We start from the raw sequence: 26,583 nt of genomic DNA on the forward strand, positions 1-26,583 counted from the left end.
CTGTATTGATGTAACACTGTTTTTATTGGTAATAAGGGTGTATTAAAATATATATACATTTCCACTGATTCCTGGCTCTGGGGAGGCCGGGATCTGATGATGTCCAGGCCGGGAGGCCTGGGTTTTTCCACCCTCTGTCCGTGGGGAGAGCCTGGAATTCAGGCGCTCCCCCTGTCTCCACCCCTTGTTAGGTCTCGCTGATTGTAATAAACATTTTCCTCTCTTCAGTTTCCTCAGTGATATAGAATCAGATATGTCAGCTGGAGGGGTCTTCCAGAGGTCATTTTCTCCATCCGCCGTCCACACCGACAGCGCCTGCATCGGGCAAGGCCCGAGTGAGCCACAGGGGAGAGATGGAGGGAAGGGAAGTTGACACGTGGAGAAAACGTACCTCTACAGATTTGCAGCTATTTTGCTGCACATGCAGGGGGACCCGGGAGCGGGTGGGTGACAAGGGGAAGGGGCACAGAGGCTGGGAGGGAGGCAGGCCGACTGGGGAGTGAGGGCCCCTGAGACCCCCGGAAAGGCCAGAAGCAATGGCTCCTGACAGGCAGCTTCTCTTTTTTGGCAGAACGTTTGGTTCTGTCGCAGTACGTCCACCCTTTTATTGGCAGGTCGCCTCCTCACTTGAGCACACCTGGACGTGGAGCTCTTGGGTTAAGGCCACGGCAGTTACGGTCAGAGAATTCCAGCGTTGGCTGGGCTCTCAGAAAGGACAGTACAGTTCAGGGATCTTAACCTGGAGCTTCTGAAAGATCTGGTTCAGTTTTGCTACCTTTGTCATTTCTCGCCGGCGACTCTAAGGTCCAGCTCCTCTGAATGGTTCTCTTCGAGGGAAACAACAGGCAATTCCACGCCTTGGGTGCAAGCTCTTCTTTTTGTCCAAAATACCCCTCCTCTGGAAAGGCCTTCTTATTTTTTTAAGACTTGCCCCCAAGGTCCCCCCACTGTGAAGCCTTTTTTGACTCTTCTCGGCTGGGTTGGACCTCCCCCTGGCCTGTCAGAGCTTATCACAGGGTTTGGTGAGTGTTGGTGGAGATGCCCATGTCCCATCTGGATGGTGGATTCCTAGAGGATAGGACTGTCTAGAACATTCTCTCTGGGAACCACTTTGTCCTCTCCCCAAGGGGCTGGGAAGGAGTGCTGGTGGCCTCTAGTGAACGGAGTTCAGAGATGCTGCCCAACAGCCTGCAGCACCCATGAAAGCCCCCTACAACACGAAATTATCGGGTCCGTAATGTTGGTAGTGCCACCGTTGAGAAACCCGCCACGGGAAATCAGTTGACCTCTGATGGAATCCCTGAAACACAAGGATGTGTGCAGGGTTAACACCGCCTGAGAGGAGAGTTGTTTCCATCTCCTGGTGGACAAGACAAAGGTGTGGGCTCTGACAACAAAATTTTAAGGAAAGTTTTAAGCACTTGATTTGTAGTCTAAGAACTTTTTGTGAATCTCCGAGCCCTTGGATAAGATGGCACCGAAGGTTCCTTCCAGCCCTGCTATTCTAGATGTCAGGCACATTAAATGTCATAAACAGGCAGGGATAAAGGCCACCAGCTCTTCGAATGGGAGATCTCATTTAGTAAGATTACATCTTTTTGAAACCCCTCTCATGCTCTCAAAGGCACTAAATTTCTTTAAATGAGGATTCCCCCTTCCTCATTTGAGAAACTATTGTGAGATAAGAGAGACCACAAATAGATTTTTAGGTATATTATACCTAATCAGTCATATTCTTGAGTGTTTATCTTGGAACAAACACAAGGATGAACCACTCTGAAATAGTCAGCATATAGACTAAGGAATTTTCTGTAACTCCCCATAGGTCATTGTTGGGGAAGCATGCTGTTAGGAAGGCCAGGCCAGAGACAGTGCCAGAGTGAGGGTCCATCGGTAGGGGGCTGGAGCTGGGGTGCACAAGGTGGTGACATGGAAGGGAAGGAGAAGGTGGGAGTGACAAAAGAAGTACGTTTGGAGGACCTGGCAGCCTAAGGAAAGGCGAGGGACAGGAGATTGGCACGTGGTGCCACAGGGCAATGGGGGATGGGCTTAACAACATGTTCTTGGATGAACAAAGTCTTCTGGGGAAGAGCCCAAGGCCCCAGGAAAATGTTTCTATATCACTAAAAGCAATGGCCCCCCACAAACCCAGCCACTCATCACAATTATCTGAGACCCTTTAAAAAATATTCAGATTCCAAGGCCCCATTTCAAATCTGGAGGTTTCAGTGAGGCCCAGGTGATTCTGATACACATCCAGGTTAGAAAAAAACTGAGGGGTTGCTGGTGGCTGAGGAGCTGTGAGGGTGCTAGTCATTTGGTTGAAGCAATTGAACAGATTTGGGACCACCTGAGGTGCTGAGATGCAAGACACAGGGGTCTCTGTCCTTGAGGATCATGGAGAAGGGATCAGAATAGGCAGTGGGAACACACTGAAGGAGATAGACTATGCGAAGGATGTGTGAAGGTCTTATAAGTGGCAACAGGGATGATCACAGTGGCTGGGGTGGGTGGTCAGACAATGTCAGGTGGGAGTGAGGGAGATGTGAACCCTTCTGGAATGGTAGGTGTGATTTAAACGGGGATGGTAGACTTAGCTAAGGATTTCAGGCCTAGAAAGGCAGACACTCTAAAAAAGGAGGAGGTAATGGGTTGAAGGGATGACATGTCTCGAGTTTGGACAAAGGCTCTCACTCACTCACTCAGTCTATCTATTGTCTATCTATCTATCATCTGTCTATCATCTATCTATATATCATCTATATAATCTATTATCTATCATATATTGAGATTCATTAAAAGGAATTGGCTCATGAGATTAGAGTCTGACAAGTCCCAAATCTGCACAGCCAATGTCCCAGTTCAAGTCCCAAGATCAGCAGGATGCTATAGAATCAGGAAGAATTGATGTCACAGTTCAAAGACCTTCAGGCAAGAGATTCTTTCTTGCTAGGTTGAGGGTGGTCAGCCTTTCATTCTATTTAGACCTTCAGCTGATTGGATGAGACCCACCCACATTATGCAGAGCAATTTGTTTTACTCAGTCTACTGATTTATCTATTTATTTATTTTTATTTTTAATTTTTTAAAACTATTTTATGTATTTATTCATGAGAGACACAGAGAGAGGCAGAGACACAGGCAGAGGGAGAAGAAGGCTCCCTGTGAGGAGCCTGATGCAGGACTCGATCCCAGGACCCTGGGGTCATGACCTGAGCCAAAGGCAAAAAACGCTCAAGCACTGAGCCAGCCAGGTGTCCCCAACCTACTGATTTAAATGTTACTCTCCTCCAAAAACACCTTCACACAAACACCCAGAACAATATTGGACCCAAAATCTGGGCACCCTATGGCCCAGATCAGTTGACACAAAGTTAACCGTCACAAGTACCTTGAGGATCAACATCCTTATTTTGTGGGTGAGTCAGGGAGGCATGGATAGGTGAAGTCATGCGCATCAGGTCACATGGTGGTAAGAGAGCTGGGCTTCATGCAGCCTTTGCCTGACCTTCTTAAGCTCTGGCCTTACTGTCTGCCTAATGAAGAGGGAACAGGAGCTACTCTTAATTTGATGCAATAGACCAAAGTGGACGCCTCAGGCCTTCGAATATCTCTATACCACCTTGCTGGATGCCTGGGCTTCCTCCAGGGACTAAAATAATTTTGGAATACCATTAAGCATTTGCCTTGACTACTGTTCTTTGTTTCCTAGGGGCAGAGGTGTGCATGTCTTCTGGTGAGTCAGTCCATCAGCAAGCCTAATGCTGTGTGGTTTACCTACAACACTGCACCCTCGCTGGGCCAATGGATGGCGAGCTGGATAAGTCAGTTCTGTTGGAGCAAGTTTGCTTTCCTGTCCCTATGTGCCCCGTGGGGTTATCCCCAACAGTCCTAGGGCAGCAAGAAAGCACTTGAACTCCTATAGAAAGTAACAGGCTTCTACAAGAAGCCATGTTTCCTTAATATTCCAGGGGCCTACTTCACAAAGTAGGTCATTACACTTTTAGGAGCACTAATGGAACTTTCTTCTCATACTGAAATTTGCTTCCCTTTATTCTGGAGTAATAGAATATATAGTCTCTTCTGACATGAACACTTTTCAAATATTTGAAAATAGGGATCACATCCCCCAAAGACCTTTTTTTTCCCCCTCTAGGCTAAATGCTTTCAGTTCCTTCCAGCATTCTTTTTGTGATTTGGTTTATAGATGCTTTTTTTGACCTTGTCTTCCCCTGGCTATGGTCTATGCCCTCCCTACAAAAACAAAAAACAAAAAACAAACAAAAAATTCCCAGATGTTCTAGTTCTGGTCTGACTAATGCATTTAGTAGAGGAGAAATATCACCACTAACGTTTTGGACATTAGGTATTTATTGATGTGTCCAGGTTGCTTTCATTTTCTTAATAGCATTTGTTATTTTTTTTTATACTGAAGCTGCAGTCAACTCTCACCATGCTGTGCTTCTACACTTAGTTTTTTAATTTTAAGTTTAGAATCATCTACTAATTCTCATTAATTTCTAACTTGGATCCATACTTCGACCCGACTCTGCCATCTTGTTTGTGGTTAGGGGACAGATTGGAGAGGTCCCGAGGAGGAAAGCCCTTTTAGTTGACACCTCTGTCCATGGCTGTTCTGTTGGTGAAGGAAGGAGAACGGAAGAACCCAGGAGTTATCCTGGTCAGTGGAAAATCATGAGCTTCGTGGGGTGGGATTAAGATCCAGGCCAATAGGAGGACAGTGAGTTGCCAAAGTGGAAAAAGAACACTATGCCATTTTTTCTTTTCTATTTTTGTTTGTCCCAGGGCTCTGAGAAAAAGGGAGCCTGCATAGGTTAGGGACACCAAAGTCTGGGTAGAAAGACTTAGTGCAAAGGGTCCCTTGCTGTTCAGAGCTCTTCTACATACCCTTCATGTTTCCTTTGGGTCTAATTGCTTTCAGAGTCTTGGGCCCAAGAGCAATGAAAGAAGTGGTCCTTGCCCTCAGGGAGAGAAGCCTATGATTGGTTTGGGGAAAAAGACTTGCATGTGTGAAACCACAGCAAACTGGCTAGGAATGCAGACAAATTTGTGCAAAGTGGCATGGAGCTGACCACAGCCCACATGGGGGTCTTGGGCGGAGGAGGTAGGAGAGGGACAGATCCACTAGGGAGTGGCCCAGAGGAAGTGGGAACGGAGCGGAGTCCTGCAGGATTTGGAAGGAGAAGAAAGAAGGAACAGCTTTACAGGGTAGAAAAGGGCGTGAACAAAGTGGGTAGTGGTGGAGGATTCTGCGGAGACGCGGGGATGGAAAACAGACTGGTTCTTCTCCAGGCAATGGAAAAACTCGCCCATGAGAAGTACTTTGTGGCAAGGACCTTTCAAAGACCCAGTCCTTGGCTCTGGCTCAGCTTCGCTATTTCTCTTCCCACCAGCCCAGTTGGGCCATTTTCTTCCTACTTCTAGACCGTGAAGTCTTCTCTGATGATCTTGCTTCTATCTTCCTAAACTCTTTCTTACTTGAGATGCATATTAAACTTTTTTTTTCCCATCAAATATTGGAGATGAGCAAGATACAAAGAGGCACGTGAATGTGGTCCTAATTTCAAATATTCTTTCCCATTGTCTTTATTTGTGGCTCCCTCCCTAAGAGCTCTTGCATCTCAGTTTTTCACTTAGAATGTATAATAATAATGTTAGTATTATTTTTTGAGGTTATTTATTTATTTATTTATTAATGAGAGACAGAGAGAGAGAGAGACAGGCAGAGACATAAGCAGAGGGAGAAGCAGGCTCCTTGCAGGGAGCCCAACGCGGGACTCGATCCCGGGTCTCCAGGATCACACCCTGGGCTGAAGGAGGCGCTAAACCGCTGAGCCACCTGGGCTGCCCAATAATAATGTTATTAATAATGAATAAGAGCAGCTGGCATCCAGAGTGAACAGATAGGCTAGGTTCTATGGACACCATGAGTTAAATCACCCAGTGATGTAGGTATTATTAACATTCCCATTTTGTACATGAGAAAAGTGAAGTACATAAAGGTTAAATATATTGCCCAAAGATGCACAGACAGTAAGTGGCGGCGCTGGGGCAAACACAGGCAGTCTGATCCCAGGTTCCGTCCTGTTTACTATACCCTCCTACCTCATCATGGAAAACACAAGCACATAGCCTCCCGGAAGAAAGAGTTGGAAAGGAAAAGTTTGTATCCTCATCTGGTACGTGCTACCTTTTGTGCTAAAGCATTGCATGTGTCTCATCTCCAAGCGTCCTTACTCCACCCCGAGAGACAGAGATTTTTACTCCTGTTTTACAGATGGAGGAGATGAACGCCAAATGACGTAGCTGGTTGTGGCACACAGCTGGCACAAGGGGCAGTCAGATTTCAAGTGAAGTCTGTCTTTCCCCTGGAGTCCAAGTGTTTCCATTGCAAATGTGAACTAGTTCCGGAGCAGCTGGTATAAGGAGGGTCAGAATGAGCCACGCGTGAACAGAGAGAGTTGGAGAAAAATTTTCCTAACTCCGAAAAAGCACAGCATTTCAGTCCATGTGACACAGCTGGGCACAGCTGGAAGAAAGCATTTAGACAGTATCTGTGGCCAACGTGCTGGGGACTCATGCATTTGAGAACAAAGAGTCTGGACTACGTTTACGTGCAAAGAATCTGAGAGAGTAGCAGGCATGTCGAGCACCAGCTACTGACTGCATCTAAAAGCATCCGTCCCCTTTGCACAGTAGAGTCAAGGGCTATCCACTCACAGTGACCTCTTTAGCCTAAAGCCACCACCAGGTGGGTAAATGCCACCCAGAGGGTCATCTTTGGATGACCAAGTGGGACAGAAAGCTAATTTATGTGATTGTGGAAAATCTGGACCCTCTGTCTCTTTAGTTGCCTCCCTTCCTGATGGGCTAGGAGATAGGGAAGGCAGAGAGAGAGAGAGAGAGAGAGAGAAGAGGGAGATGCCTGTCACTGGCTCCTGAAAGAGCTGTGTCCCTCCATCTTTCCTGCATGTCAGAGTTTCCCGGAGGTGACTTCCAGGGCCGAGGGGTAAAACAAGGTTGCAGAGATGAAATTTTCTAACAATGGAATTGCAGGACCGCTTCTAGAGTTCCTGAGTCACTAGGTCTGTGGCAAGACCCACAAATTTGCATCAATAACAAGTTCCCAGGTGGCCTGTGGACTACAAGTGACTTCTTCAGGGTTGACAGCTCCCCTCTTTTCCTTTTTACCCTCTGCACTTGCATACTGGATGCATGAGTCGAGGGTCCTGGCAAGAAATAGCATTCATCTCGGGTGGTTCAACTAAAACTTCAGGGAAGGGGCTGCTTACAAAGTGTGGGAGTATGTCAAAGGGGCACACAAGGGAAACTGAGGCACCTGGAGACCAACTCCCCACCCCCCCAACAGCAGGAAGCCATCCTAAGGCAGGAATGGAAGGAAACAGTGTTTCCTAGGCTTGGAGAGGGATGTGTTTGTGGAGGCTGGGCTTTATTTGGGGGTTGGTGGTGCAGGAGAGTGATTGGTATAGTGCAGGAACATGCCAGAAATGTAGCTCCAGAAGGATCTCTGCTCTTCCACTCTCCAATTGCCCCCGGAGTGCCCCATTGGCTGAATCTAGCTGGGTGCTGGAGGGCAATGGATGCAGTTATTTCCAGGGGATCCAGGGCCCAGAACGGAGCAGAGAGTGGCTCTGGGGTGGGGCGGTGTGAGAGTGTGCAAATGGAGAATGACCAGCGTAGCTAGTGAGCAAGACCCTGCTCCTTTTCCTCCCTCCGTCCCATCTCTCAATGTCAACCTTTGCTTCTTCTAAAAGCTTACTAGAAACCACTGACCCAAGAGAGCAGAGGGACTGCCTAAGGTCCATAGTCACCCTTAGGCTGGGACCCCACCCCTGTCTCACCGGTGCTTGGAGACATCAGGACTTCCAGAGAGACTGTTAGTAGAGCTGTCTCTCCCTCCCAGGGTGCATCCTCCTTAGAAGCCTGCGCCCCTGTCTCAGATAGGCTGGTGATGTTTCCACTGGCCTTCTCTGGCTTCCACATGGTCAGGGAAGCTTGGAGAAAGGCTTGCTGCTTCTGGAGCAGCTTCATGACATTCTGATAGGAGAGCTAGCTCTGAGGGGTTGGGGATACAATGTGGGATGGTTGGCGGGTAAGGGACAGAGAGTTTCAAGTTATTTCCAAACCAAACCGTAAGGAACACACAGTGCTTGGCATTGGCTCAGAAAGACCTCTATGGAACAATGAAAATGAAATCTCTTAATTCTTAGGAAAGAAAACAAAGAGAGAAGGGGGAGGAGACAAGAGGCAGAGGAGAGGTGTTTATGTTTGAGGACTGTCCTAGAATTGCCAGGCAAAGGGCCATGTTGCTACTGGCCCCGGCTGGCGCGAGTTTGGCGTCTTGATTTACCTTTTTGTGGCTGTTAGGATATTTTCCTGAGCCATGCAGCAAGATCTCTGGGTCAGATAGCCCCCTCTGTGGTAAGATAATCTTTGAACATTTTAGGGGAACCGTGGGCCGGCCAGCAGTTTTATAACTTGACATGGAAGCCAGTGGGCGGCAGACAAACTTGGAGGTTCTGACACCCTCAGAACAAGGAGGACAGGCTCTCTCCCTGGACTGGGAGGCGACTCTTGGCTGTCAGGCTTCAGGAACATCTCCTAGGCCAACAGCAGTCTGGTGAAGTGGTCTAGGCCTTCCCTAGGTAGATTCAGATCGTCTCTTCCCAGTTAAGGAAGGAACTTCTGGTTCCTTTTCTTCTTGAGATAAAAAAAAACAAAACAAACAAACCAAAACCAAAAAAAAAAAAAAAAAGAACTGAAGCCAGAGTCTGTCAAGAATCAAGGAATCAAGGAACTCTTATGAATTAGGGTCATACAGCTTGGGCTGGAGACAGAGAAATGGACTTCCTGCAGTTCAGTGGCTTCCCCTCCATGGTTCTGCATTTTCCTAGAGCCCTGGATAGAGACCTTGACCTTACCATCCTATTACAAGAGCCTGATTTTATCCTTGAATTCACCCCTCTGCCATTTTGAGCCCTGTCTCCCCAGAGCACAGAATCTTCTTTGTTTCTTTTGGCTGAGATGACACAGAGGCAATTGGGCAGAATGAGAGCTTAGGCTGTGCATTTATGATGTCAGTGATCTGGAAGGGGACAGAAATCATTTCTGCCTGGGTCCCGTGGAAGAGGAGGTGCTGGTGTGGGAGAAATCCTGGCAGCATTAGGAGGAGGCAGGCATAGGCTTCTTTCCTAGATGGGGTGACTGTTTGTCCTTTGTCAAGGTTTCCTGTAACAGGCATCTCTTACTGCCCCCATGACACCCTCCAGCTGGATGGACACCTAAATAAATCACTTAATCTGGGATACCTGGTGGAGTGGAAAGAGTGCTGGATGGCAGTTTGGGGGTCTCAGGGTTGAGTTAACCTTTTGTCATTGGCCAACTTGGGAAAGACTTGGTACAGCTGGTTTCCCAGAGCTCTAGTAAGGGGGTCTGGTTAGATGAACTCTGAGATTTTGTCCAGCTTTGATATTCTGTGATTCTATAGCGTGGTGGTGGCCTCTTTTGTATTTCTTGCATTCAGAGATCTCTCTGGGATTCACAATCATACTTTATTTAAAGAGGAAAACAGAGAGTTGCCGGGGTGGCTCCATCGGTTCAGAGTCTGATTCTTGGTTTCAGCCCAGGTCATGATCTCAGGGTCCTGAGATTGAGCCCTGCATCGGGCTCCATGCTCAGTGCAGAATCTGCTTGCCTCTCTCCCTTGCCCCCTGCACCTCTCCCCTAACCTCACTCATGCACACTCACTCTCCCTCTCTTAAATAATTTAGATCTTTAACAAAAATAAGGAGGAAAGCAGAGATTTGAGAATTTACCACATTTGAGAAATGTATCTTCCCGATACCACTTTGGTAATTACAGAAGTGGGGCCCTGAGCTCTGCTCACTGTGATTTTCAGAGAAGCTCAACTATTAGCAAGTCAGGGCCCTTTACTGCCCTTGAGCCTTGTGTGCCATGGATAATAATTGTATTCAGATACCTTTTCTTCTCCTAGAAGCTCCACTTCCATAGGTTGATGCATGATTCTGACCCAGACCTAGGAGTTATCTCCTGCCTCCCAACTTGGCTACATGATGTTCAGATCTAAATCAGGAGCTAGGATCAATAGTAGGGCTAACAGATGCGGGGAACATGCGAGTGGGTCGGGCTGGTAGCAGAGACTCAGAGCTGATGGAAGCACCATGAAGGCCCCATCCTTGGAGTCTGACAGATCCAGGGCTCAACCTGATGGATGCCACTCACCAGCTTAGTGATTCAGGGCTACTCAGTTCATTTCTCCAGCCTCAGTTTCAATATCTGAGAAAGGTTTACCCCCCTTTCATGATAAAATCACACCCACTTTTGGAGGTAGCTTGGAGGGTGAAATAAAAGCCTGGATGTAAAGCATTTCCCTCATTTCCTCCTTTGAGTTATATATTCAATTTATGAGTTTTCTTTTCTCCTCATTCTTTCAAATTTCTGAGGGAAGTGAAAGAGGAGAGAGCCATTCTAGAGAAAAGAAGGTCAAAGGATGATTTAGAAGTGACCTTGACATACATAGGAAGGAGTCTCACATGCCTGCACGTTATACCTTAGAGAAAGGAGAGCAGAGGAGCCCATCAGAGGAAGCACCTAATTTTAGTAGACACAAACACTCAGGGCGAGGGAATCAAGGTGGGCAGCAAAGGTGGGACCTATTCTGTGGAGTCCTGCCCATAGATTGTCAGTGGTGGATGGGCACCTAGGAGTTCCTTCTCACACTTGTCCTCACCTTTCCTCTTCCCCACTTCTGGGTCTTCTCTCTGCCTCGCTCCCTACTTATTTTGGCCACTGCGAGCCAGAGGAACCCTCCGGTCTTCTGTAGCAGCAGGCTGTGCTAGGTCAGGTTTCTGAGAGTGGAGCACTGGTCACACATAGACCTTTCCTTTGTTAATACTGGTGCAGAGAATTGCTCAGAAAATTATTATGCCAAAGGAGTCTTTCCCCAGAGTCAGGAGGTCAAGGGGTGAAGAACCATCTATCCCATTCTGTACATTAAAAGATGGCCCAGTAGCCTTTTTAAGCCTCAGTAGACTCATACCATCCAGTAGCTGGAGGGATTTAGACTAGATATGAGAAAGACTGTTCTAACAATGAGACTTCAGGCCCTAGATCAGGGGCACAATACAAATTTTACACTCCTTCCCCGAAACAGAAAGAGACCCTGCTTTAAGAAAGTGGGCTTTCAGGATCAGGGGGACAGGAGAGAGACACCCTCAAGGCATTTTTTTCCTTTTGGGTTCCATGAATTAGTTCAGATATGGCTGGGTCTAGTGACCGGGCTGCCTGAGCATTCAGGTGGGGATTTAGTTCTCTATGAGCCCCATTCTTCTTTTTTTTTTTCTTTTTTCAGATTTTATTTATTTATTCATGAGAGACACAGAGAAAGGCAGAGACATAGGCAGAGGGAGAAGTAGGCTTCCTGCAGAGAGCCTGATACAGGACTCGATCCCAGGACCCCAGGATCACGACCTGAGCCAAAGGCCAGACACTCAATCATTGAGCCACCCAGGTGCCGAGTCCCATCCTTATGCTTCCCAAGCCCCATGTCCCCATCCCCCTCCATGCATGGGGCCCAGGCCCAAATTCACAGCATGAGTTCTCCCTCTCTTGTGTTCTGCAAAGACCTGCCTTTGTTCTGTTACCCACTTCCAGCTTTCTCTGCAACAAAGAGGAAGTCCAGTTACAAATGTCCTCTTGCAAAGTAATTAAGCTCACGGCATGGGGGCCAGTGCTCCTCAGGGCTGGTCAGCAGGGAAGGGTTAGAGTCCATAATAGGTCTGCCAGGAGGGACCTGCTGGTTCTCACGTCCTTCCATCCTCTGCTGGAGGTGGTCCTCTTACATGGCTGTCCAAGTGGGGACATTGTGGGCACAGGGGCCTTGGGATATGTCCTGGGTGGTGCTGGCACAGGGCACGGAACCTCTGCTTTCTGGATGCATTGGCCACTGGGAAGCTGCAGGCTCACCCACATGTGGCCGTAGGGAGTGCTTAAGGAAGGCCTTTGTTCACTCAGAACCTCTGAATAAGCTCATAAAAGAGAAGGCTGGGTTGCCACGGGAGTGGTGGGGGAGGAAGAAAAGAGAGGAATTGATTACTCTGTGTGTAGTGTAGGGACCCAAAGTACTCTTTCTTTGCAAAGGGAAATGACAGAGATTACAGTTAAAAGGATTTAAGTGAGAACTGAGCACCAGGACAAACAGAGAAATGTGCTGGGTTGCTTTCCTGTGGATGTTCTCCAGAAAGGAATAAGCTATATATTTGAGAATCCTAGCTGGAGGCAAGGAAATGAATTCCCTGGCTGTGTATCATACTTATTGGATGTGACAGATTGGAGATGGCCCAGGGCACTGGACCTTGGCATCTTCTAGAATTTCTGCTATGAGTTAGGAATATTTCAGAGATATCTTTTCCTGTAGGTACAACTAGAACCCACAGAGGTTTTTCGGAAGGAAGACTTTGGCCATCCAGAAGGAAGAACATTCTAACGACCAAAGTTGTAGAACAGTGGAAGGGACTGTTTTGTTAGGACAGTAAACTTAGAGCTTATAATTCCTTTTGGTGGAAAGGTTGTTTCATTAGGCCAGTGTTTGTTTACTAATTTATTTCCTTGTCTTTTGAATACCTACTATTTACCAAGTGTGCAGACACAAAAATGAAAAAAGCATAGATATTCTGTGTTTGGGGAGTTCATCGTGTAATGGGAAGGCAGACAGAGAAACAGAGCAATTGCAATTTTGCATTGCAAGGACTATATAGAAGCACCAAGAAAGAGCTATGGAAATGCAGAAGGGGGGAATAAGAAACAGGTCTTACTGAGGCAAGAAGGGAAACCTTCTCAAAAGAGGCAATCTTTCAGCTGGCAGGTGCCTCCTAATCCACTTCCATTCCAATCCAGTCCACATAGGCAAAGAGAATGGATGCAAATATAAGTTCTCTGAAGAGCTAGTTATTCAGATGCAAGTTCATATTTGTGCCCTCAGAGCTGTGTGCCTCGGGATGGAGGAGACATAGATGAATAAAGCCTGGTCTTCAAGGAACGTCCATTCTTCTAGCAGCCTCTCTCCAGGATGTGTGCACCTGGCTCCGGTGTAAAAGGTGGATCAGAGAGAGGGAGTGAATAGAGTGACCACTTGGAAGGGGTGTCAGGGGCAATGGTAGGGAACCCAAGCTTTCATGGGGTGGAAGTGGCATCTAATATGTGGCTGGCCAAGCAAGGACATTAGGATACAGAAAACAAAACATGGGGTCCTCCTATCTCCGGTTCATAGCCCTGGGTAAGAGGTCTATTGAATGCCAGCAGGAAGTTGGGACATGCTTTACTGTTTGCTTATTGCCTGGGTGCAGCAAGAGGTAGGGAGGGTAAGGGTACTGGGTGGAGGGGGGGAGGGGAAGACAAAAGTCATCTCTTTTGTTCTTTCTGTGCTATTGGTACCACTGAGGAACTCAAGCATTCTCCGAGGGAGTATTGGGGTATCAATCAGGTCCAATCATGAGTCAAAACAACTGGTCTGATTTTTACCAGAGGTAATTTACCCCAAACAATTTACCCCAAACAAGTTGGGGTGTTGAGGAGATGAGGAGATGCCAGACCAAAATATTTGCCAAAAGAAGTCAGGTTTTGGCTTCTGAGTTAGTTCATGTAACACCAGCTACTGAAATAAACACAAACTGAAAAATGTATTTTAGCTCAAAGACAATATAATTTTTTTTCTAGCTCTCATAAGTCCAATAACAGTTTTTTTGATCACTGACTGATTCTTTTCTTGGATCCCTGGGCGATTCAGGGACCAAAGTTTCTTCTCTTTTATGGCTCTGTAACTTTAGCACATGGCATCAAGTTTGCATACTCATCTGTATCAAGCCAGCAAAAAAAAAAAAAAAAAAGAAAGAACAGGGAATATGTGAAGTTTTCGTGCACCCGGCCTAGAAGTGACACCTGGGGCCCCAGTCCATTGGCTAGAACCTAGGGGGACACATCTAGGTGCCAGGGAGCAGTTAGGGGAATATAGTCTAGTTGTGTGCACAGGAAGAAGGGAGAATGAAGAACTAAACAGCCAGATTCAGCCACAGGTCGTAGACAGGTTAGTCTTTCAGCAATCTTACTGATGAATGCTGGCTGAGCCTACCTCATGCCACGGGAGTGTGCAAGGAAGAGGAGTCGGAGAAGGTGGGGAAGACGCAGGAAATAAATGCCCGAAGAAATCATAGTTTATTTTTTGCTTCAGAGCCTTATGTTGCCATGGAGCTTTTGCTTTCAGGGAGGTTCTTCATTTATTTCGATCCTGTTCCTGGGAAGAAGAGGATGGTAGAGAAGATTCTTTCCACCTCTTTTTCCTTTTTTGTTTTCAATTAGTGAAGCAATCCATGCTCACTGACAAGAAGAAAAAACAACAGAATTCAACGAGTATGTATGTTGGAAATACGTTCCTCTCATTTTTTGCTTGTCTCTTGACTTTGTTTATGGCATCTTTTGCAACAAATGTTTTATATTTTAATATTGTAAACTTTATTATTAATTTTTGTTATTTCCCCTTCCCTACTCCTAAGTCATAAACACGTCCTCCCATATTTTCTTCCAATACTTTCATGTGCATATTGTTAAGGTTTTTTAATCCATCTGGATTTTATTTTTGTGAATGACATGGCATAGAAATCTGATTTTATTTATTTTTTGACCAGATGATGAGCTAATTATCTATCCTTTTCCAACTATTTGAAATGATGCTTTTATCATATCTTAATTGCTTCATAATGCCTGATGTATTGGTTTCCTCTTGCTGTTGTAACAAATTACACAAACTTAGTGGCTTGAAACAACACATATTTAATATCTCACAATTAGATATCAGCATCTCAATGGTTTCTTGGGGCTAGAGTTAAGGTGTTGGCAGGGCAGCATTCCATCTGGAGGCTCTAGGGAGAACCTGTTTCCTTACCTTTTCCAGTTGTCCACATTCTTTGGTTCATGGCCTCCTACCATTTTAAAGTCAGTAATGGCCAGTAAAGCCTTTGCTTTATTGGTTACTCTGGAACTCACTCTCAGGACACTCTCTTTCACTTTTAGGGACCCTTGTGATTTACAATGAGCCTACCTAGATAATCCAGGATAATCTCCTACTTTATTCAGGGTCAGCTGATTAATCCCATTTGCAACCTAAATTTCCCCCTGCCATGTGTTAAGGGACTGAATCTTGTCTCCCCATAATTTATATGTTGATGCCCTCACCCTGAGTACTTCTGAACATGACTATATCTGGAGATGGGGTCTTTAGAGAGGTAATTAAGGTTAAGTAGGTTGTTTGGGTGGGCCCTGGAATAATCTGCCGGGTGTCTGTAGGGGAACATTTGGACATACAAGGAGACATGAGGGATACATGAATATGGAAGAAAAGACAATATAAAAAGGCAGTAATAGTATGGCCATCTGTAGACCAAAGAGGGAGACCTCAGGGAAGACCAATTTTGTTGACATCTTGAACTTTCAGCCTCCAAAACTGTGAGGAATTACGTTTCTGTTGTTGAAGCCACCTCGTCTGTGGTGCTTTGCTATGGCAGCCCTAGCAAATGAATACACCATTTAATACAACGTATTCATAGGCTCTGGGGATAAAGGCATGGTGGGGGAGGGAAAGGCATCTTTGGAAAGCCATTATTCTTTCTACCACACAATTGATTCATAGGTTTTCTCTTCTGTTGCACTGATCTATTCATTTATTCCTGAGCCAATACTGAATTTTAAACATGGGTAGTGTTATTATAGTTATGTTATCCAATAGGGAGAATTTCCTCTTCTGCACTTTGTTCTCGTTTACTCAGTATTTTCTCAATTGTTCTTTTTTTTTTTTTTAACATCTTATTTATTTATTCATGAGAGACACAGAGAGAGAGGGAGAGACACAGGCAGAGGGAGAAGCAGTCTCCATGCAGGGAGCCCGATGTAGGACTCGATCCCAGGACCCCGGGGTCACGACCCAAGTCAAAGACAGACGTTCAACTGCTGAGCCCCCCAGGCGCCCCTCAATTGTTCTTCTGCACTTGTTCTTCCCTATCAATTTTAGAATCATCTGGCCAAGTTTCCTGAAAATTGTGATTGCATTAAATTTGTAGATTAATCTGGAACAACTGATATCTTCCCACAAAGACAGTATTTTCCATTTAATTAGATCGTCTGTATGCCTTTCTTCATAATGTTCTTTTACATTTCCTGGTAGTAGGTTTTTCAGAAGTGCTTTATAACTGTCATTGATATCGGAAATAAGTCAGTTCTTCCTCCTTTATGGAAGGAAAACAGGCCCATAGAGTGAAAGGACTTATCCGAGACCACACAGAATCATGAAACTGGTTCTAATGGAATACAAGCCTATGCGTCTAGCCTCCTCCCTGTCCTATCCTTGGCCCTATGGAGCCACTAGGCCAGCTTCCATTAGATCCAGGGTGCAGTATTCTGTTTTTGTTCAATGCTCACGTGTCCATTAGAAAAGTGCTGGGCTGTGCCTGGGAACAGGCTGCCTTTGAGCTTGGGATGGTGGAGAGGTCATGTAAGAGTTCCTCCTGTTTCATAGATGGAAGCATTATCGGGTAGAGGGCGGGTGAGGAGAAGCTTGAGGAGCAAGGAAGGGAGCATCTGTAGAATCACTTACTTCTTAACCCTGGCCCATTAAGCAACTATCATCTGGGAAGGAGTGTGTGCTCATAAAAAGTAATAACAAATAGAGCTCTTATCCACAATTCATAAGAAATAAAAATCCAGTTCCTGCTCACTAGGGAGCAGTAAATAGGCCCCAGAACTCTTCATTAGAATGACTAAAGAGATTAAGAATGATGAAAGAGAAATGTTAGGTTAATTTGACCTTGGAGGAGAATATGTACTATGTCCCAGAGATGCTAAGGGTCAAGGAAGGCAGAGGGAAGTGATGAAAGACTGAGTGTCTCTCAGGTTGGCAAGGCTACCTTCTTTCATGGCCCCAGCTGCAGGAGCAGCAGCAGGTAGCAGAGGTGGCCTTGACCTTGACCATCTACCTGGACACCCTTGGGGCTCCTTTAAGTAGCTGCCTGGTTTGGATTCCCTCAGCCTCTCACATAGCCTTAATCAGGGGTCATGATCCATTGGCTACACTCAAGGATACTGCCTTTGCAAATACTTTGGGGGATTTTCCAAGCAAGTATCTTTCAGCAGCTGCATCTCTAAATGGCTGGTGTCTGAGAAATTGGGGAATATTGCATATTCCCAAACAAAGAGAGGCTTTTGAATTCCCAACTCTAATCTGTACCTGAAGGCCTCAATTTCACAAACCAGGAAATGGAGTTATGAGAAGGAAGTTATTTGAGTCAACATTGTCCATTAATCCTAGAAGTCTTAGAGCGTGGGGCTTCAGAATAGTTCACTCCTAGGATGCGGCCCTTCCCCTCACCCCTGCTAGGCTGGTGGGTCAGATTATGAGCCATGGAAACAACAGAGACTTATATGTCAATAGTGGTAAGTGTGTATGCTTTGGGAAAGAATGTGCAGGAAAAAGGGAAAGGTCCTTTGTATGTTCAGAGGCAGAAGACTGTTGCTCCTCCACTGACACAGAGGAAATGTTCTATCTGGAAACTGAGTATTAGATCATTTGTCTATCCAACCGTTCATTTGTCCATTCATCCATCCAACCATCCATCCAACCATCCATCCATCCATCCATCCATCCATCCATCCATCCAGTATATGTATGCATGCCCTGCACAAGTAGTGTTTGGATGCTATGGAGTCATGAGGTGCTTTGAAGATAAATTTGGAGTTAATCCTAGAGTCAATGAGGAACCATCGAAGATTCTGGGATGGGGGAGTGGTTGAATGTAGGAGCTAGTTTAGGAACAGCAGGGCAGCATAAAGAGAGATCTAAGAGGCAAAGTTCAGGTATAGTCCTCTTACAGGTCTCCCAGGTGAATTTGAATGCATGTCTTTTCTGGTTAGGTTACTGAGCCACATTTGGGTCTTGACTGAAAAGAGATCAGACAAAAATGAGATGGATGTAAAAATTGGCTAGAAACCTGAGAAAACAAGTTCTCTGATGTGGAATTATTTGGGGGATATTCAGCTCAACAGACATTTGCTGGGTACACAGTCCTTGATTCTTCTAGTAAATTTTCTTTCATCTTTCAGCCCAAGGGGCTCTGTGCTTTCTGGTAGGACTGCCAGGGAGGACAGGGCTGAGTATTTGTTGCTCATTTCAAGCCACTCCAACAAATTCGGCAACTTGGTCTATAGAGCAAGTTTGGGAGTTGAGGTTACATTTTGTATGCAGAGAAAAGGGGAGAGTGAAGATAGGGGTTTGCTGGGAAATAGGCACCAAGAACCAACAGGAGGGGCAATGGGAGAGAGACTGCCTCTGCTGTCTTCAATGAAACCATCACCTGCCCATGCCTCTGTGTGGAGATCCCTGCCTTCTGGAGGATTACGGCAGGGGGTGGAGGAAGGAGCAAGAGATTTAGAGTCACACAGATCTGCTTACCAGCTGTGTGACCTGAGCCTGGCTTGCCTCAAGCTTTCTGAGCCTCAGTTTCTTAACTAGAAAACAAGGATCAGAAGATCACCTGACTCATGGGATTATTTTAAGAACTAAATACAATAATGTATATGAGAATGACTTTGTAGAATGTCAGTCACTGTTTAAAGATTGACTATGAATAATAACAAGAATTTTCCAATGTAATTGCCATTGTCCTTGAATGTAAGCACTTTAACCCTCTTCTGAAAGTCTTCCGTGGTGATGCATCTGAAGGGGCTAATGTCTCATAGCTAAAGGATGACCCTGGCCCCTCCGTATTTACATGTGAGGGCTGTGTTCTTAGCCACACCACAAATCCATGTGTGTAGGGATGAGGCACCCTGCCTTTTTGGGAAAGAACACGGGTTTGTTTTTGTTTTTTGTTGTTGACACTTCATGACCTTGTATTGGTTTTTAAGGTATAATTTATTGTGCCATTACATCTAGTTGAACTTCTCATTTTTGTTTGTTTGTGTGGTTTCATTGCGTCTTGTTTTGTGAATCAAATCTCGAGAAGTAAAACACCACTTCAAATGATTGGAGTAAAGGAAGCAGGGGAGGGAACATGGCCCCCAGTTGAACCTAATGAGATTAGGGGCAGAAGCCCACAACTTTCTGGAAATGTGGTGGCCAGCTTCCACTTTCCCCTTGTCTGGAAGGAAAGCCTCGCTGCTTGTCTGTTGCTAGTACTGGCCTGGGGACATTTTGCCCTGGGGACAAACTGCCCAAACTTGCTAGTCATCCATCCAGAGTGGCAGGGCCAGGGCTGGGGGCATGTGCCATTGTCCAGAGATGGGAACACAGAGGGTGGAGGGTAAGCAGGGAGAAGTAGTTTTCCTGGCAGCAGGTCCTGCTCCTGGGGGAATGAGGGATGTGAAAATTGTCTGTTTAGTTATAGCTTTTCCTGTTCAGCAACTGATAATCTCCATTTCTGTTGAAGGCACGGATTCAGTTAATGCTGAGGCTTTTTGCCTGTTAAATTGTTAAAATGCAAAACGACAACCTCTTTGCTGGTTAAGGATATTTATTTCAAGTCCTAAATCAATTTCAGTCTTCCTCTCTCTTTCTCTCACCACTTTTCTCCTCCTAGTGCACTCCTCCCCTGTGGAACTTGGGAAAATCCAATTTCCTTCCTGCCTTAATCTCTCTCCAGCATTTGCACTGGCTCTGCTCTGCCCGCACCTGCTCCTTCCAGCTGTGAGATTCCTTTTGGTAAAATACTTTGTGTCCTGCCAAGTTGTCGATAGACAAGACCCCCATGGCTGCTTCCTGGCTCTCTTAATGAACACAGTTGTTCTGTTCCCCCAAGTCCCCAGGAGCTCCCTGCTTCAATCTATTAGCCTGTGGTGGTTTCCACATTTAGAGTGAGACCCCTGTCCTGGGCCCCCAAGAGCCTGCTCTTGACTGAGGCAAGAATTTGAAATCTAGCACTCCCTGTGCTGGTACTAAGTAAGTGCTTTGAGTTTTACAGCCCTAACTCCTGTATCACAGGAATGTCAGGCTAAACAGAGACTCCAGAGCTGCCGTCTCCCCAGCCTTGGGGCTGCACTATCATTATTAATGACAGCAATCACCACCCAGAACTCAGGTCATAAATAATAAGTGTCTTTCAGCAGTCACAAGAATGGCTGCAAACATTCATCATCTACACACCTCTCAAAATAGCCATGGGAATGAACAGCAGAACTGTTATGGCCAATTTCTATCTCTATGTCAATGCTAACAACTTAGTTTTATTTAAAAAGAAGTCCAAAGCAGCATGAACTTCGGATGACAGTAATAGATACTCGCCAGAAAAGGATTCTATGGCTGAAGTTGGGAAAACTCTTTGCTATAGGAAAAAGTTAAATAGATTTCTTTATAGAAAGGCTTTAATATTCTTAATGTGCACGGGGCATCTCCAAAAGAGGTAAGTTGTGTTTCCCCAAAGTATTCGACCTTAACTTTTTTTCCTCTCTTGGCATACCATGTTACATCTTGCAGAACACTATTGGACAGTGTGCTGGAAAGGTTTAATAACTGGCTCTCCGGGAATGTTGGGGAAAGCCCTAATTAGGAATGTTTGCTGACTTCTGTGGGGTAAATACTCCCACCATAGCTGATTTCAAGCTACCCACATGAAACAGGAGTTGGGATGAGGTGCACACAATCTGCATTCTGAGCTGCTGTGAGTTGGTGCCACCTGGCTCGAGCCTACCCTTCTGGCCATTGGGAATGGGGGACGTGACTGGTGTCGGTCTCCTGAGGCAGCAGGAAGAGAATACGAAAGTCCGAGTCCACTGATTTTTTTGCTCACTGCTCTAATCAATGATCTGAGGGGACCTTCTCTGCTTGAGACCAGCTGATGATGGACGTTGGGTTCTTTGATGTACTTTCCTGGCCCTCCGATCTGATACTGAGAGCTACTCCAAGGCAGATCTGTCTTTGCTACAACTTGACTGGACTCCCCAAGGATCGATGCATCGGCGTCTGTCCACTCTCTGGACAGCTCTGTGACATCCTACTCAGTTGGAGTCAGAAAAACCTTCCTGACCAACTTCCCTGCCAATACTTGGAGAACTTCCTTTGACCTCGACCAGAAGGTTAGATGGTATTGTTGGACAGAATTCACATAAGTCATCTGATAACAGAAAGCAGTCGATTAGATTTATATCTCAACAGCATTTGGCATAGCGGAGCACTTTCTTCCTTTTTAATCATTTTCTTCTAGATTCCAAGATGACACACTCTCTCCTGGTTCCTCTCCTGCCTCTCTAGCCACTTCTGCTTTCTTGGCTTCTTCACTTTGCATCTAAATGCTTGGGTTCCTTCATCCTAGTTTCTTTTCCCCTTACTCCCTTCCATTGTCCTCTCTCAGATGATCTAATCCATTCTCGTGGATTTAAATGCCATCATTATTCTAACTCCCAAATTTATAATTTGAAACTAGACTTTTGGGATCCCTGGGTGGCACAGCGGTTTGGCGCCTGCCTTTGGCCCGGGGCGCGATCCTGGAGACCCGGGATCGAGTTCCACGTCGGGCTCCCGGAGCATGGAGCCTGCTTCTCCCTCTGCCTGTGTCTCTGCCTCTCTGTCTCTCTCTGTGTGGCTATCATGAATAAATAAATAAAATCTTTAAAAAAAAAAAAAAGAAACTAGACTTTTTCTCTGAGATCCAGATTTATATAACTGACAGCCTACCTGGCTTTTCTATCTGAATACTTATAAATTTCTCAACTTTAACTTGTACAGAAAGGAACTCATTGTCCTCCCCACCCTGTTTCTCTATCAACGTTCTTGATCTCAATAAATAGCATTGCCTTCAATCTAGCTGCCTAAGCCTGAAATCTAGAATCATTCTTTTTTTTGTTTTTTTTTAAGATTTATTTATTTATTTATGAGAGACAGAGAGAGAAAGAGGCAGAGACATAGGCAGAGGGAGAAAGGGAGAAGCATGCTCCTTGCAGGGAGCCTGATTTCCTATATTCAATCTCACAGTTTGAAGGAATGAATTTCCCTCTACTTTTTTCCTTTTATCCTGAGAGTCATTCATTGTCTTATATTATACTGGAGCCCTGAAACTATTTACTGGGTCTATGCTCTACTCCTTTAACTTATTAAAAGAAGGATCTTGGAGAGGTGTGTTTCAGCTGAATTACTCATAATTAGATTTTCTTTGGATGCCTCTCCAGCTCCGGAGGTTACCAACCTCCCCCAAGTGTCTTCCCTGTCATAGATCCCAAAATGGGTATCTCTGTTCAATGGATTCCAGTAAGCCTAGGCTTCTTTCACATTTTCCTTATATTCAGTTTTTCTCTGGTGGCCTTTGCCAACTCATGCAACCCTCACTCCCAAATACAGATGGAGGTCTAGTAGGACGAGGTACCTTGGAAAAATTCAGGTAAAATAAGGTATATATTTTGAGAAACACTGTTTTTTTTTTTTTTTTTTTCTTTTCTTTCTCTCACGACTGTTTCTAGGGTGTTTTTGGTTTTATGGTGATTTCCTGTGGATCCCAGTCTCACTTTGGGAAGTAGGGAATGCCAAGGACTTTCTCCTCATTTTAAGATAGAGAACTGAGGCTCAAGTTGTGACAGGACAAATTCAAGATCATGTAGACAAAGTGACAGAGTCATGTGGTTCCTTTGACCTCATTTCTGGCAGGTAGAAATATAGGCCAAAGCTCAGGTTTCCTCAAGAATCTGCTGTGATGAGGGATGGGCATAAGGCAGGGCATGTACAGGTTCAGTGGGGACTTATGCTTGTACAACAAGTGAGGGGCATGCTTTGGGAAGAGTGATACAATTCCACACAAGTGAACATTTATCTAGAATGAGAAAAAGAATCACAACTCATTATAAATTCAAAAATGCTTACAGAACACCACGAGTACCATGGTATCCAGAAAATAACATTTATGACTTTATTAACATACTTACCCCTATGATCCTTTTTTTCTACATTGTTGGATGCATACCTTTTCATTATTTTCTTTTAATATGTCACAATTTGGTAATATTTTCTTTATTTTATTTAAAGTAGGTTCCATGTCCAGCATGGAGCCCAACACAGGGCTTGAACTCACCACCTTGAGATCAAGACCTGAGCTGAGATCAAGAGTTGGACACTTAACCGACTGAGCCACCCAAAACCCCATGGTAATATTTTCTACAGTGAGAATACAAAGATAATTTAGTTTTTTTTATAAAGTCGATTATAATTAGCTTTTTAATTATTGGTCATTTGTACATTTTCTCTCTGTTTTAGAACTTGTTATTGGTGATGTCATGTAATTTTCAGGGTTTTCTAATCCTGAATTTGGGAACACCTCAATAACTTCTCTGTCATGTATGAGCTATAAGATTTAAGGCATTTCAAATTTTCTTTCTTTGTTGAGATTTAAAAATTCTACTGGTGGTAAAATACATATAACATGAAACTTACCATCTTAACCATTTTTAAGTGTACCATTCAATAGCATTAAGTGCAATGATCTTATTGTGCAACCAATTTCAGAATATTTTCCAGCTTTGAAAAACTGAAACTTTGAATCCATTTCCCCCTCTCCTGGCTCCTGGAAGCCACTAGTCTACCTCCTATCTCTATGAATCTCTCTTCAGTACCTCGTGTAAGTGAAATCATATAGGCTTTGTCTTTTCGTGACTAGCTTATTTCACTTAACATAATATCTTCAAGGTTCATCCATGCTGTAGCATGTGTCAGAATTTCCTTCTTCTTTAAGGCCGAATAATATTCTACTGTACATATAAACCATATTTTGTTCACCCATTCATCCACTGATGTACAGTTGGGTTGTTTCTACCCATTGGCTATTGTGATGAACATGGGAGGACAAATATCTCTTTAAGATCCTGCTTTCAGTTTTTTGTTTTTTTTTTTTTTCTTGCTTTCAGTTTTTTGTGCATATACCCAGGAGTGGAATTGCTGGGTAATATGTTAATTTATTTATTTATTTTTATGTTAATTTATTTTAAATTTTTTGAGAGACCACCATTTGTAACTTGAAGTTTTTCACAGCAGCTATACCACTTTGTGTTTCCAATTTTTCCACATCCTTGCTGATACTTGTTATTAATTAATTAATTAATTAATTAGTTAATTTATTTGACAGTAGCCATCCTCTGGGTATGAGGTGGTATCTCAATGTGGTTTGGATTTGTATTTCCCTAATGATGAGCAGTGTTGAGCATCTTTTCATGTGCTTATTGGCCATCTGTATTATCTTTTTTTTTTTTTTTTTTTTTTGGAGATGTTATTCAACTCCTTTGCCCATTTTTTAATCGTATTCTTGTTTTGTTGTTTTTGGTGTTGATCAAGCTTTCTTGAGCAGCGACTAATTTTAAATGCCTCTTGAATTAATTGTGCTCATCAACCAATTTCCCTTTCATAGTGTTTTTTGTAGTATCATCTTGTGAGTTTTGTTATTTTTTTAGTGCCAAGACAGCTAGCAAGAGATTAAACTCTTTTTTCCAATATATTTATATAACTTTCTTCTCTTTTAAAATTGAACTACCTACCAATCCAACAGTCTGTTACTCCTATTTCAAATATATCTCTATTAATGAATTGCAGCTTTTGGAACCATCAAAAATTTTTTGTTACAATTCACTTATTGGTGTCAGAGTAATCTCTTGATTTCTTGTAGGAATCCATGAAAACTAATTTTTATTATATAAGATGTTTATGGTTTTAAAGGTAAAGTTATCAAGTGTACTCCTGGTAAAAGAACACTTCTTTTTCATCTAGAAACTGATAAGAACTGGATCTTCCACTTATAATTCTATGCTTTTGATGCCAGAATAATTTTCCACAGCCTAGCTCTGGCTTCTTATATTTCAAACTTGAATTTTTCTAAATTATACAAATACTTCTAATTCTAAGGCCATAGGGATACATTTATGTCATCATAGGCTCTCCGGCCTGGCACCTTTATGCCATGACACTGGATGAGTCAGTAGAGTGCGTATATAGGAGTGTTTCTGGAAGCCATTCCTACAGTGGGACAGCTGGAACTAAGAAAAGGAGAAACTGTGAACCACATAAAAATATCCCACAAAACCCAAACTAAATGTACCCTAAATTCAACTCTCTTACACTGTTGGTGGGAATGCAAGCTGATACAACCACTCTAGAAAACAGTATGGAGGTTCCTCAAGAAGTTAAAAATAGAGCTACCCTATGGCCCAGCAATTACACTACTGGGTATTTACTGCAAAGGTACAGGTGTAGTGAAACAAAGGGGCAACTGCACCTCAATGTTCAGAGCAGCAATGTGCACAGTAGCCAAACTGTGGAAGGAGCCAAGCTGTCCATAGACAGATGAATGGATAAAGAAGATGTGGTACATGTATACACAACGGAATATTACTCAGCCATCAGGAAGGATGAATACCTACCGTTTACATCGATGTGGTTGGAACTGGAAGGTTTTATGCTAAGTGAAATAAGTCAATCATAGAAAGACAATTATCATATGGTTTCACTCATATGTGAATATAAGAAATAGTACAGAGGATCATAGGGGAAGGGAGGGAAAACTGAATGGGGAAAAAATCAGAGAAGGAGATAAACCATGACTCTTAACTCTGGGAAACAGACTGAGGGTTGCTGAAGGGGAGGTGGGTGGGGGGAATGGGGTGATGGGCATGAAGGAGGGCACATGATATGATGAGCACTGGGTATTACACGCAACTGATGAATTTTTGAAAACTATATCTGAAAATAATAATGTAATATATGTTGGCTAATTGGACTTAAATAAAAAAAAAAATCCCCCCAATACCAATACCACCTAACATTAGAGGATGTGTAGGTGTGGGGAAGTCAGAATGGAAAGAAACAATGCTCTTAATTGATTATAATTCATATACCCTTCTTTTGCAAATTTTGCTCTAAAGAAAAAGAAAAAGGAAAGTCTACCACATAAACAATCTCTAGGACTGTTTCCAGGCCCTTGAAATTGACCTGTGTAAGCGAGGGCCCTGCTTCACCTTCATGAACTTCAGGATAATCTGGTCTGGATGCAGGGTGGATAAGTGGAGTCCTTGTTTTTCAGGTGGCGTGAGATGAGGAATGATCCTGCCAATTCTCATCTGGAGGACCCAGGGTCCCAATTCGGGACCCAGCACATTTCCTAGTCTTCCCTTCCTTCCTCTTTAATCACACACCACATGCTCTGTGTTTCTGGAATGGCCCATTTTGGCTGGGGACTATGGATTTCCTGGTAAGATGTCAGCAAGCTGTGATATTTTTATTTTACTGTCCCACCATTCTTCACCTACAACAAATGTCGCCTTAATTGCTTCAGCATGAGCCCCGGCTGACATTCCCCATTCCTAAGGGTCTCTCAATCCCAACCTCACAGTAAACTCAAGACATCCGAATGGTGCTGCCAGACGTGGCAGCTGGAATCCAGACATCACGGCCTATTTGAGCAATTAGCTGAGCTCCCATCCCGGGCTGGCCTCATTAGGGGTATCCAGATGTCCACTGCT

The 26,583-nt window shown here is 44.3% G+C and overlaps 1 long non-coding RNA gene across 3 annotated transcripts in view; it reads left to right on the forward strand.

The window, feature by feature from the left end:
- The window catches only part of LOC140625887 (uncharacterized), a 61,127-nt gene that overhangs the window by 22,841 nt on the left and 11,703 nt on the right, over positions 1–26,583 (forward strand). For 2 of the 3 annotated variants that reach the window (XR_012025157.1, XR_012025158.1), the window contains exons 3-4: positions 23,108–23,226; positions 26,145–26,312. This is a non-coding gene — a long non-coding RNA (uncharacterized lncRNA). Of the gene's footprint in view, positions 1–8,339; positions 8,464–23,107; positions 23,227–26,144; positions 26,313–26,583 lie in introns of those variants that run through there. The other variant, XR_012025159.1, reaches the window with a different exon arrangement.

This window comes from Canis lupus, chromosome 36, assembly GCF_048164855.1.
Source record: "Canis lupus baileyi chromosome 36, mCanLup2.hap1, whole genome shotgun sequence".
NCBI lineage: Eukaryota > Metazoa > Chordata > Mammalia > Carnivora > Canidae > Canis > Canis lupus.